At 46.8% G+C, this 12,992-nt stretch overlaps 1 protein-coding gene across 1 annotated transcript in view; it reads right to left on the bottom strand.

Annotated features, from left to right (window-relative positions):
- LOC137421314 (nipped-B-like protein A) overlaps positions 1 to 12,992 on the bottom strand; it is a 622,227-nt gene that overhangs the window by 224,454 nt on the left and 384,781 nt on the right. The gene's annotated exons all lie outside the window — the stretch shown is intronic.

Raw genomic sequence — 12,992 nt, 5'->3', positions numbered from 1 at the left:
GGTTAAACTGCCGAAATCTCGGCTCTCTGCTCACCTTCACTCTTTCATTCCTCTTTTCTCCCGCCTCTGGAACAAACTCCCACACTCACTTCAATCACACTCCTCCCTCCAGGTCTTCAAAACAGCTGTTCACCACCATCTCTTATCTTCCCCCATCCAAAACCTTGATCTTTTCTACCCCCACTAATTCACCCCAGATCCACCTTGTTTAAAATTCCAACTTCTTTCCTGGAAGTCTTGGCAGTGTCCATATGTTTTATACCTCTCCCACCCCCCACCCCCCCTTCCCATGCCTCCTCCCCAAAGCCCTCTCCCTCCCACAGTTCTCTCGATGTCTCCATGTCTCTCGGTCCCTGCTCTCAAATGTTGTGTTTGTGTCCTTCCCCCTCTCTCCCCATCTTGTCTACCGCTCCCGATGTTATTTGTTTTGTGTGTCTGTTTGTCTTTCTGTGTGATTAATGTTCGCTCTTTCACGAGCCTCGATCTTGTATACAAAAAAAAACAAAAAAAAACACAGGGCCCAGAACACTGCCTTGGGGAACTCCAGCCTGAACAGGAAGGGGAGATGAGAAAAATCCATTCAGGGCCACACGTTGACTACGACCAGAGAGGAAGTCCGCAAGCCATGCATGGAGATTTCCATGGATACCATAGGAGGAGAGTTTGGTGAGCAGAGCTGGGTGCCAGACCGTATCGAAGGCACGTGATATGTCAAGGGAGACAGCTCTGATTTCCTGTTTGGCATTGAGGACCTCCATCCATTGTTGAGAAAGCAGAAGCAGCATGTCCAGAGTAGAGTGACCTGGTCTGAAACCAAATTGATGATCAGAGATCAAGCCATTGGAGAAGAGGAAAGATTTCATATCCAAAGCAATGATGGATTCCATGACTTTGCTGATAATTGGGAGCAGGCTGATTGGTCTGTAGTTGCAAGGATCTGTTTTTGCACCTTTTTTGTGTAAAGCGGTAATGTTTGCTGATTTCCAGGATGCTGGCAGATGACCTTGAGCAAAAGAGAGGGTGAAAAGAACAGAGAGAGGGTGAGATAGAGCGGCAGAGCAGGATTTTAGGACCTGTGGGCTGATGCCGTCTGGTCCAGTTGCAGAATCAGAGTCGAGGTTAGACAAAAACTCCTCCACCTTGTCAGGAGAGAAGGACACAGAGTCCAGGAGCAGTTGGGTTCGACTGGGAAAGGTGGGAACAGAGAGAGATGGGTTTGGGACTAAAGATTTTGAGGCAAACACAGAGTTGAGGCATTCGGCTTTGTCACGTGCGATGTCAACTGTGTGGCCATTTGAGGTAAGGGAGGGGATGGAGGGGGAACAAACACCAGAAACGGATTTGACCAGACGCCACCAGGATTTGGAGGAAGGAGACAGGTTTGAGAGTTCATTCTTGAGTGTGGAGAGATAGTGCTTCCTGGCACTCCTGAGGGTAGACACACACTTGTTCCGAGCTTGGTGGAAGGAACTGAGATTGCCTTCAGTTGGATTAGCCTTCCAAGAGGCAAAGGCAAGTTGTTTCAGGGCAACTGCCTCACCACAAGATTCAGTGTACCATGGACGGGAGGAAGGGTAAGACAACTGAAGACGAGATGGGATAAATCTGTGCATGAGAGAGAGCAGTTTGCTTTGGAAGAATTCCCAGGAAGAATTGATGTCAGAGGCATTAGAGATGGGAGACCAGTCCAGATGATTGATGGCTGCTTGAAGACCGTCCCAGTCGGCCTGAGTGAAATGCCAGACTCGTCGACGCTGAGGATGCTCTCTGAGAATGGCCAGAGAGATGTCCACTTTGACTTTTTGTGATAGGAGTTCAATCTCTTCTTGATTTGTGAAATACTCTGAAAGACTCGGAACGTTTTAAATATTTGATACCAAGTTAGATAATGAACTTGTCATAAATTTAAATGTGTCAAGAAATTTAATATTAGTTATATCATATGTATTTTTTATTTATTTATGTCAAATCCTGTTTTTATAAAGATTGTTTTTGTGAAAGAGAGGTATTTCTGGTCCGTGTTAGGAATTGCTGAAATGTCTCCAGATGTCTTTGAAAGTTCATTTATAAATAGATGTGTATCATAATGTGCATTGTTGTGAAGATAGACTAGAATTAAAGAGGGGAGTTTAAAATTAAGATTACAACTTTGATGAGCTGGACCTCAATATTTACCTGTAAGATGACAATGATCTCGAACCTTTTCATCTTCATCTTCATCAATTTTCTCATCACAAATATGGCATATATTATTATCTCTAAACATAATTTTCACTTCTTTTGTTAAGCACATTGGTGTATAGGTTTTGTTCATTATCTTGGTTAATCGAACACAATTCCTTTCCACTCGCTTCACAAACTCTTCTGGGGCATCTTCTCCTCTATACTCCTCTAACTTATTGTATTCACCACCTACGGTTGATTTGATATAATAACAGAAACCACAAGGAGTATGTTTTTGAGATTTACTCGTGTATGATTTTTTTGGATTTGGAGAAGCAGTATCTATCTTTTCAAGGATACCTTCAAAGTCAGCATTTATCACAAATGGATGTTTCTTAGTTTTGTTGAAATCTTTGAATACGTTTGAACCTACTTTAGGCATATTAATTACGACGGATTTATGTTCGCTACAGTATTTTGAATGCTGGTTTAATCTTTCTTTAGTATGAAAGAAGCTGAGACATCGCTCATGGTGATATGTTTTACATTTTCTATTGCCTACTTGTGAAGTGATTAATCTTGATAAATTTTTGATGTAAGCATAATGTGAATTTTCTTCCAAATTATAATATAGAAGGTCAATATGAGTTTTATCATTTTTATAATTATTAGAATGTTTAAAAATCTGAATTTTTTTTCTATCTGTTAATCCAAATACATGAACAGATAGATTATTCATCTTTTCAAATTTAGGAATATCTTTTAATGATATTGGGAATTTTAAATCTTTAACATTTAGCGTATTCTCATATTTCTTATAACAAGATACTCTTTCTTGATTCTTATTTTGAGGATAAAGGTGGGCGAGAATAGACCAGAGGAAACATTTATTATCTTTGTTTTGAATATTAACAACTGCCTTTTAAAGTTTTATATCCCTTGGTAAATCAATGTAAGAAGAAACTTTAAGAGGGTCTGATTTTAGAACGTGTATATCAAGGAAAATTATTTTAGTAATAATATATCCACTACCTACAAGTGTATTATCTACATTCTGCTCCTGTTTTACAAGCTCACACATAAACACCCGATGATAAGAAATCTTGGAATGATGTGATAAAGTGAGGGGGTGTTCTCATACAGGGAGTTATTTCAATACCCTCTTTTACCGTACCCATTTTTACTCCCATATAAAACTTTAAAGGATTCATCTCATTCAACGTATCTTTTACAAATATTTCAATAGCAGGTTTAACCTTCTCAATCGCCTCAGCTATTTATTTTGGTCCAGGAGGTCCAAACTAAAAAATCCTTATCTTAATATGCCCCTTTTAACCCTTTGAGTACGGATGACGTCCAGTGCCGCAACCCGCAAAAAAGTTTTGTGTACGGATGATGTTACTACACATCATCGACTATACCTATACATAGATCGTCAGTACGTGGTTGCATTCCCGTACCAAAATGCCAAATGAATCCCATACCGGGGGTATTTTATAGCAAAAAAAAGTCTCGTGCTCAAAGGGTTGAATGCTCCATCAGAGTTTTTAATAGAGTATCCAAGTAGCTTCTTATGTTTTTGTGATTGAAGATGTCTGGGAAAGCTCTTCTTCAAGACAACCTTAGAACAAACATCACAGTGTTTTGTTTCTCCTTCAAGTGGGGATATCAGCTGAAAAAGCTTGAATGTGAGTTTGTTGGTTTGGAGGTGTTTTTTGTAATATTTATATTCACGTTCACAAACATTGCAATATGTTGTATTCATTTGTATTTACATCATAAAATTATTCTTTGTACTAAAATCAATTTTTTGGGATTCTGGCTCAGATTTTATACATTTTAATATTTTATATTTATTTTATATATTCTTGGCACAGATCCAAATTAGTATGGCATCCTTGGAGGAGACTGCTTAAGTATTTAAACCTTATTTTTCAATTTTTAATTTCAGCAATGTTTTGTTAGAATTTTAAAATATTGTTGTGGTTTTGGAATAAAGGATAATCCCCCTCGTAGGTAGACGCACCACAACATGAAGCCTCGCGATAGTTCAGTTATTTCTTAGTGAATGTAAGCGTAGTCCTTTCCTGTGTTAGTTTTGCGTTGAGCAGGCCCGTGAGTAGGGCGGTCTTTTGGCGCAAGCATGCCACGTGGCAGGCCTGAACAACTCTAGCGAGGCCGAAGGGAGGAGCTGCAGGAGGGAGTGGCCGGTAAGCAACGAGCCACCAATCAGGGCTCGAGGGGAGTGGCTAACCACAACGATGAGAGGTGGGGTTTGGATCATTCGAGTAAGGCCGGGGCGGAGCCATAAAACCCTGCTCCGAGCCCCCCACCTCAGTTCAGTTGAGAGTTCCCAGTTCAAGTTCACAGTTGAGTTGGAGTTCGAGTCACGAGTCAGTTCAGTTGAGTCGGAGCCCCTGTGAGAGTGAGTGGAGATGAGTTGAGCTTGAGAACGCATGAGAATGCGCCGCAGAACGAGTGCATTGAATTGCCGGTTATCGTGATTGGACACGAACTTGCCCCGTGCCCCGTGCCCTGCGCTCTGCGCTGTATTAATCGTGCGCTCGAGAAGACGACCCGTGCTGGGCCACAGACGCGCAATCTCCTCCTGCCTGCCTTCTCCTGCATACGTGCCGTGACCGCCAGAGAGCCACGCCAGGCGAGCTGCCCCAGAGCTACCGACGGCAAAGCGCGTTTGGCGCGCGAACTTCTTCTCTTCTTCTCCCCATGTGCGTGAGTGGGGCCTGTGTCTGGGGATTAGTTAAATTGGTTAAGGTTCTGCTCTGTGTCCCCTTTCCTTCATCCCGATTATTGTACATTGCAAATAAAGTGTTATTCCTCTTATTTGACCATTCCCGTCCCTTCCATTGATTGGCCTCGCATGGTACGACTAGAACCACTCGAATCGGGTTCCATAAAAGTAACGGCACGAGTCACGTGATACGCACACCGCTCAGGCGTACTCGATTAAGCATGGCTTGTGCGAGGTTCGGTCCCCGCTTTCATGGCGGTGTGGGTTAAAGGTACGTGCGACGTTGACCTGATACCCTTTTTCACGCTTGCTCCGGGAGTGGCGATTCGGCCTCGTGGACTCGAAGACCCAGGGGGGAAAAAAGGGGTTTAATCCCCCCTTTATAACGTGGAACGGGCTTCGGGAGATCCGCAACAAATTGGTAGTCAGGAGTGGGATTTGAACCCTGAAAATTTTTTGGACACCAATTTGTACAAATTGGCCGCAACAAATTGGTGTCTCGGAGTGGGATAATTGGACCTAGAGTGCACTTCACGTGCTCCAAATTACGATTGGACGAAATTTAGTTTGTAAAATCAAAATTTATATTCGTACCATGGCTGGCCAAGACGGTCAAATGCCGGTGGGGGTAGTAAAAGAAGAGAAACTGATGACCCAGGACTGGCAGGGACAGTTGGTAGTGGAGGTTGAAGAGGGTGCGGCACTTGGTAACGAAAATGGCGGCGCCTCGCACATGGCGGCGGAGGCTAAACCCGTTGTGCAAGTGAGTTTTAAAGACATGCAATTATTTATGGCAGAAATGAGGGCATATATGGTCAAGTGGGATGAAGACATCAAAGAAATGAGGGACGAAGCAAGGTGTAACAAGAATGAGTTGGAAAACAAAATGGATACCCAGGGGGACAAATCCACGAGGGACATAAAAAAAATGGGGGAGGACATTGGGCGCAGGTTGAGCGGGAAGGTCACGGTGGTACGCGACGAGGTGAAGCGGTGTGAGGAACGCGTGGGGAGCGAGGTAGAGCGAAGGACAGCCAAGTTGACCGGGGCTATGGGAATCGCGACGCGGGGTGTAGAGGGGCCGACGATCGTGAAATTGGAAAATAAAATTTTGGGGGCGCTGGTGAGGGTTGAGTTGGAAAAAGAAATTTTAGGGGCGCCGACGATCGTCGAGGAAAAATAAATAATTGGAACAAGCGTTACGCCTCGGTCCCCCCGTCAGTGAAGTGATGCGAGTTGACAAAGTGGAAGACGCAAGGCGGCCATCTTGGATTTTGAAGTGGCGACCCAATTTTCAATAGCGTTCTTCATTATGCCGAGATACACCCACACACCAGATTAGAAGTTGGTACTTCGCTTATTTTTCAAGATATTCTGCTCACAAGGTTCAGACATACATGGCGGTGGCCATCTTGGATTTTGACGTGGCGACCCAATATTCAATAGCGTTCTTCCTTATGCGTAGATACACCCACACACCAGATTAGACGTGAGTAGTTCGTTTATTTTTCAACATATTTCGCTCACAAGGTACAGACATATATATGGTGGTGGCCATCTTGGATTTTGACGTGGCGACCCAATTTTCAATAGCGTTCTTCCTTATGCCTAGATACACTCACACACCAGATTAGAAGTTGGTACTTTGCTTATTTTTCAAGATATTCCGCTCACAAGGTTCAGACATACATGGCGGTGGCCATCTTAGATTTTGACGTGGCGACCCAATATTCAATAGCGTTCTTCCTTATGCGTAGATACACCCACACACCAGATTAGACGCGAGTAATTCGTTTATCTTTCAACATATTTCGCTCACAAGGTTCAGACATATATATGGTGGTGGCCATCTTGGATTTTGACATGGCGACCCAATTTTCAATAACGTTCTTCCTTATGCCTAGATACACCCATACACCAGATTAGAAGTTGGTACTTTGCTTATTTTTCCAAGATATTCCGCTCACAAGGTCCAGACATACATGGCGTCAGACATACATGGCGGTGGCCATCTTGGATTTTGACATGGGTTGCACCCACACACCAAATTCGAATGCGGTCCTTCGCTTACGCACGCACGTACGCAAGCACGCCCGCATGGACGGACAGACGGAGGGGAAAACCATAGTCCCCCTTTCGCTCCGCGGTGCGACGGGGGACAATTAGAAAGACTGGGGTTGAAGAGACGAGAAATAAATCACGGAAGGTGGAAATGGAACACGCGCAAAGTTCGTGTTTGCACCGTCATGCCGGGCTTGCTAATGAAATAAAAAGTTTGCAGGTGCCGGCGGAAAAGGAGGGCTCCGAGGTGAGTAGCGAAAATGGCGCGAATGTGTTTGGCGCGAACGGGTTTTCGGCGCACTTGGGAGAAAGGCGAGACCCGGGCGTTCGTGATGGGCCCATTGTGGGTTGTGAGAGGGAGTCCGTACCAGAGCGCGTGGTGAGAGAGTGTACGAGTACGAAGTGTGAGGGAGAATGCATACCGGAGAGTGTGTGGGTAGAGTGTGCAAGGGCTGAGTGCGTAGAAGAAAGGTGTGCACCAGAGTGTGCAATAACAGAGTGCGTGGAGCGAGAGTGTGTTACGGAGTGTGAGCGAGAATGCACACCGGAGTATGAGCGGGAGTGCGCACCTGGGGGTGTGGAAAAAGAGTGTGCGATGGCCAAGTGTGTTACAGAGTGTGTAACGGAAAAGTGTGCACCGGAGTGTGCAGGAAAAGGATGTGTTACGGAGTGTGAGCGAGAATGCACACCGGAGTATGAGCAGGAGTGCGCACCTGGGTGTGTGGGGAAAAGAGGTGCGAGGGCTGAGTGTGTGAGACGAGTGTGTGAGACGAGTGTGCACCGGAGTGTACGTATACGGAGTGCGAGAAAGAATGCACACCGGACTGTGTGCGGGAAGAGTGTGTAACGGAGTGTGTGGGAGGCGCGTGTGCGCCTGGGTGTGCGAGTGAGGAGTGGGTCGCGAGGTGTGAGGACGCGGCTCAAGCATCGACACCGACCGGGGTAGCGCCTAGCGGGACGGGTAGCAGACGCGAGCCCCCGGTGAGTTGTGTGCTGCAGGGACCGGAGGGAATCCGTGCTGCGTCGGTCTCACAAGGACCGGTGTGCACGATTCGTACCGGTCCCCGCACTGTATGGTTGGTGCCGTGCCGTGGCGGCAAAGGCAATCGGCGTGGTTCAAGGGGAGGTCGGAGTTTTCGGAGCCACGCACCCTTTCGGGTGCGGTGCTCCGACCGTGGCCGGTTGGGTCACCGTGCGTGGGACCGCGAGGCCCTGCGCAGGGATGGAGCCCTGCACCTCGGCCCATCCATACCTCCCCCCTTGGATCGAAAATGCCGGACAGACACCACATACAGGCGACCAACCACCCACATGGATCGCTCGGCCCTTCGAGGCCGAGCAGTGACAATGCACCTCCAGAGATGGGGGCTCGTAGTGTAGCGGACTGATGAGAGTAGTGTACCCCACGTGGGGGAATGGTAGTGCCACCATTCCTCACATGGGGACCCATGAGCATTAGTTTAGGGGGATGGCAGTGTTAGGCACATGGGGGTGCCAGCAATGGTTGCCTCCATGGGGCACCGAAGCTAGCCGAGGGAGGGCTAGGATAATGTTAGGGAATTAGAAGACTGTAGGGACAAGATTTAAGTCGTGACACCTGGACTGCAGAGGGGACGTAGACAGTTTAGGTGATTGTTAAAGGAAAGGGCGTGCATCGTGTAAAGGGACAACGAGGGAAGCACGAGTTGTAGGGAAAGTAGTGAGGTAGATGATGCTGTGTGTTTGAGGAGTTGTGTTGTAGTGTGAGGGGAGTTGTGGGTGAGAAAAAGTGGAATTGTGTTTGAGGTGTGTGAGAAAAATGGTGTGCCAGACATATGGTGTGTAAAAGTAGTGGTGTGAGAAATAAATGGTGTGCGAGATAAGTAGTGTGGAATGCTTGGTGTGGAATGATAGGTGTGGAATGCATGGTGCGAAGGATCGAATGGGGGAGAATGGAACCCATTCGCGAAAGCCCGGGGGGGGGGGGGGGTAGTGTAAAGCCAGGTAGAGGGCATAGGTAAATTTGTATGGATATTGACACCTGTGGTGCGAATCGTAGAAAAAAAAGTGCTTTTTTTGGTGCAGTAGTCCGTGGAATGGCTGGGCGTGTGGCTTACTTGCTGAGTATAGTTATTGGGCCACTGGTAGTTTGTCGGCCAGGTGAGGCCGCAGGTAGGCTCTGGGAGCCGGTTAGTTGTAGTTGTGAGTGGGGCCCGAGGATCCCAAGAGAGGACCCGGGTTGCCCGATGCCAAAGTGGGCACAGAGGGGGTAAGTGCCAGGGAGGGCCTTCCCCAGTTAGGTAGTCGCGAGGAGCAGGTAAGCTCGGGTGGCGGCTTCAGTGGCGGAGGTGCGCAGGTCGATAGACCTGCTGGTAGGGCCACACGACCCAGCCTCGAAATTGTGCGAGGGCACGAGTGAAAATTTGTGGGAGTGAGACCCAAATTCAGAGGGCACCACAGTGTGGGCAATGGGAATTCGGGTTCCTAGAACCACATAGTTTAAAGAGGCCGATTGGCAGGGTACGACCCCAGGTAGTTTAGATCTGTAATGTCATTAGTGTAGTTAGGATATGAGAAATCCCTTCGCACCATCCACAGCCATTCACCCAGGAGGACGAGCTCCACACCAAGGCTCTGTGGACTGTTTGGAAAGTAAGACGCATCAGGACGTAATGAGATATTGTGTTTGTTCCATCCCTTCCTTCTTGGGAGGGATTGGGAGACGAATTTGGTATAGAGCGGGATATGGTAGACAAGACGTAGTGACGGATTGTAAATACAAGGGGGGCTAGGGTAGTGTAGCCAACGGTGGGGGGGTACGGACGGCTAGGGACGAGCCTACTCTGCTCGCTCTTCCGCGTCCCTCGCGCCGCACCACCTTGTTTTTCTGTGTGCCATTGCGTCCTTTCCGCTTGCTTGTTGTGCTTTGTCTCTCCCCCCGCCCCAGGACCATTTTGGAGGCCGAACTGTGCAGCACCACCGACCTGTGCAGCATCCCTTCTGCACCTTGCTGCAATGTCCTTGGTGCACCTGTGCAGCCGAACTGTGCAGCACCTTGCTGCCAATCCTTTTGCTGCACACTTGTTGCAATTGTGCAGCCGACCTGTGCCGCACTTTTCTGCCAAACCACCTTTTGCTGCACATTGTTACACTCATGGACCACAAGCCTTGTGGCCTTGCACCTCTGCTGTGCAGCATTTTGCTGCAAAATCATCTTTCACCTTCGGACCACTTGTTTGAGTGGCATTGATGCCACGCAGTTGGACCACATGGGAGTGGCCCTGCATGGCGATGAAAAAAGAAAAGAAAAGCATTTTTGTGCATTTTATTATTGTGTGCTAGGGATAACAAAGTTCTGCAAGTTTAGATGGCCCTGATGCTTCAAATGGCCTGGATGCCGGTCAGGGGGCCAGCCGGTTTGTTAGACGCACACGGAAGAAGCAAGAAGCAAGATGCAAGATGCAAGCAGCAAGTGCCACATTTCTGAGTGTGTTTTCTCTCCCCTCTAATGTTCTCTTCCAAAAAGAACAGGTCCTGGGTCATAGCATTGTAAATAAAGTTAAGTTCTGTGTTTGTAAATATAAGAATGTTGCCCACCGGCTATGTGTTTAGTTTGAAATTCCGGAAATACTCGGGTAGTTGTGGGTGTGAAACTGTTAGGTAGCTGCTCAGTGCAATAGGAAGGACATATCTAGTGCTAAAACTGTCGCACACATGGGTCAGAGTAAATGCTAGGGGGGAACCACACCTATGTGTTACATTTAAAAGTAAGGTTAATTTTGCATGTCAGGCTCTACCGGTCGTTCCATTGGTGGGTTCGACTCGGGACGAGTCTGCCGAGAGAGGGGTGTAGTGTTGTGGTTTTGGAATAAAGGTTAATTCCCCCTCGTAGGTAGACGCACCACAACATGAAGCCTCGCGATAGTTCAGTTATTTCTTCGTGAATGTAAGCGTAGTCCTTTCCTGTGTTAGTTTTGCGTTGAGCAGGTCCGTGAGTAGGGCGGTCTTTTGGCGCTAGCATGCCACGTGGCAGGCCTGAACAAGTCTAGCGAGGCCGAAGGGAGGAGCTGCAGGAGGGAGTGGCTTGTAAGCAACGAGCCGCCAATCAGGGCTCGAGGGGAGTGGCTAACCACGACGATGAGAGGTGGGGTTTGGAACATTCGAGTAAGGCCGGGGCGGAGCCATAAAACCCTGATCCGAGCCCCCCACCTCAGTTCAGTTGAGAGTTCTCAGTTCAAGTTCACAGTTGAGTTGGAGTTCGAGTCAGTTCAGTTGAGTCGGAGCCCCTGTGAGAGTGAGTGGAGTTGAGTTGAGCTTGAGAACACGCCGCAGAACAAGTGCATTGAATTGCCGGTTATCGTGATTGTACACAAACTTTCCCCGTGCCCTGCGCTGTATTAATCGTGCGCTCGAGAAGACGACCCGTGCCGGGCCACAGACGCACGATCTCCTCCTGCCTGCCTTCTCCTGCATACGTGCTGTGACCGCCATAGAGCCACGCCGGGCGAGCTGCCCCAGAGCGACCGACGGCAAAGCGCGTTTGGCGCGCGGACTTCTTATTTTCTTCTCCCCGTGTGTGTGAGTGGGCCCTGTGTCTGGGGATTAGTTAAATTGGTTAAGCTTCTGCTCTGTGTCTCCTTTCCTTCATCCTGATTATTGTACATTGTAAATAAATTGTGTTATTCGTCTTATTTGACCGTTCCTGTCCCTTCCATTGATTGGCCTCGCATGGTACGACTTGAACCACTCAAATCGGGTTCCATAAAAGTAACGGCACGAGTCAAGTGATACGCATACCGCTCGGGCGTACCCGATTAAGCGTGGCTTGTGCGAGGTTCGGTCCCCGCTCTCGTGGCAGCGTGGGTTAAAGGTACGTGCGACGTTGACCCGATACCCTTTTTCACGCTTGCTCCGGAAGTGGCGATTCGGCCTCGTGGACACGAAGACCCAGGGGGGGAAAATGGGTTTAATCCCCCCTTTGTAACAGACAATGTTTAACAATGTTTAAAGCAGATGTCATTATCACGTTCCCAAATTATGACATGTTTAAAGCAGATGTCATTATCGCGTTCCAAAATTATGACATGTTTATAGCAGATGTCATTGTCGCATTCCCAAATTATGACGTGTTTAAAGCAGATGTCATTATCGCATTCCCAAATTATGAGTTATGACATGTTTAAAGCAGATGTCATTATCGCGTTCCAAAATTATGACATGTTTAAAGCAGATGTCATTATCGCATTCCCAATTTATGACGTGTTTAAAGCAGATGTCATTTTCGCGATCACAAATTATGACATGTTTAAAGCAGATGTCATTGTCGCGTTCCAAAATTATGACATGTTTAAAGCAGATGTAATTTTCGCATTCCCAAATTATGACATGTTTAAAGCAGATGTCATTATCGCATTCCCAATTTATGACGTGTTTAAAGCAGATGTCATTTTCGCGTTCACAAATTATGACATGTTTAAAGCAGATGTCATTATCGCATTCCCAATTTATGACGTGTTTAAAGCAGATGTCATTATCGCATTCCCAATTTATGACGTGTTTAAAGCAGATGTCATTTTCGCGTTCACAAATTATGACATGTTTAAAGCAGATGTCATTATCGCATTCCCAATTTATGACGTGTTTAAAGCAGATGTCATTATCGCATTCCCATTTATGACGTGTTTAAAGCAGATGTCATTTTCGCGTTCACAAATTATGACATGTTTAAAGCAGATGTCATTATCGCATTCCCAATTTATGACGTGTTTAAAGCAGATGTCATTATCGCATTCCCATTTATGACGTGTTTAAAGCAGATGTCATTTGCGCGTTCACAAATTATGACATGTTTAAAGCAGATGTCATTGTCTCGTTCCAAAATTAAGACATGTTTAAAGCAGATGTCGTTGTCGCGTTCCCAAATTATGACGTGTTTAAAGCAGATGTCATTTTCGCGTTCACCAATTATGACATGTTTAAAGCAGATGTCATTGTCCCGTTCCCAAATTATGACATGTTTAAAGCAGATGTCATTGTC

This window comes from Myxine glutinosa, chromosome 2 (assembly GCF_964187855.1).
Source record: "Myxine glutinosa chromosome 2, kmMyxGlut1.1, whole genome shotgun sequence".
In the NCBI taxonomy this organism is placed as follows: domain Eukaryota; kingdom Metazoa; phylum Chordata; class Myxini; order Myxiniformes; family Myxinidae; genus Myxine; species Myxine glutinosa.
The sequence above is the reverse complement of the archived record's forward strand: the minus strand, read 5'-3'. Positions and strand labels throughout refer to the sequence as shown.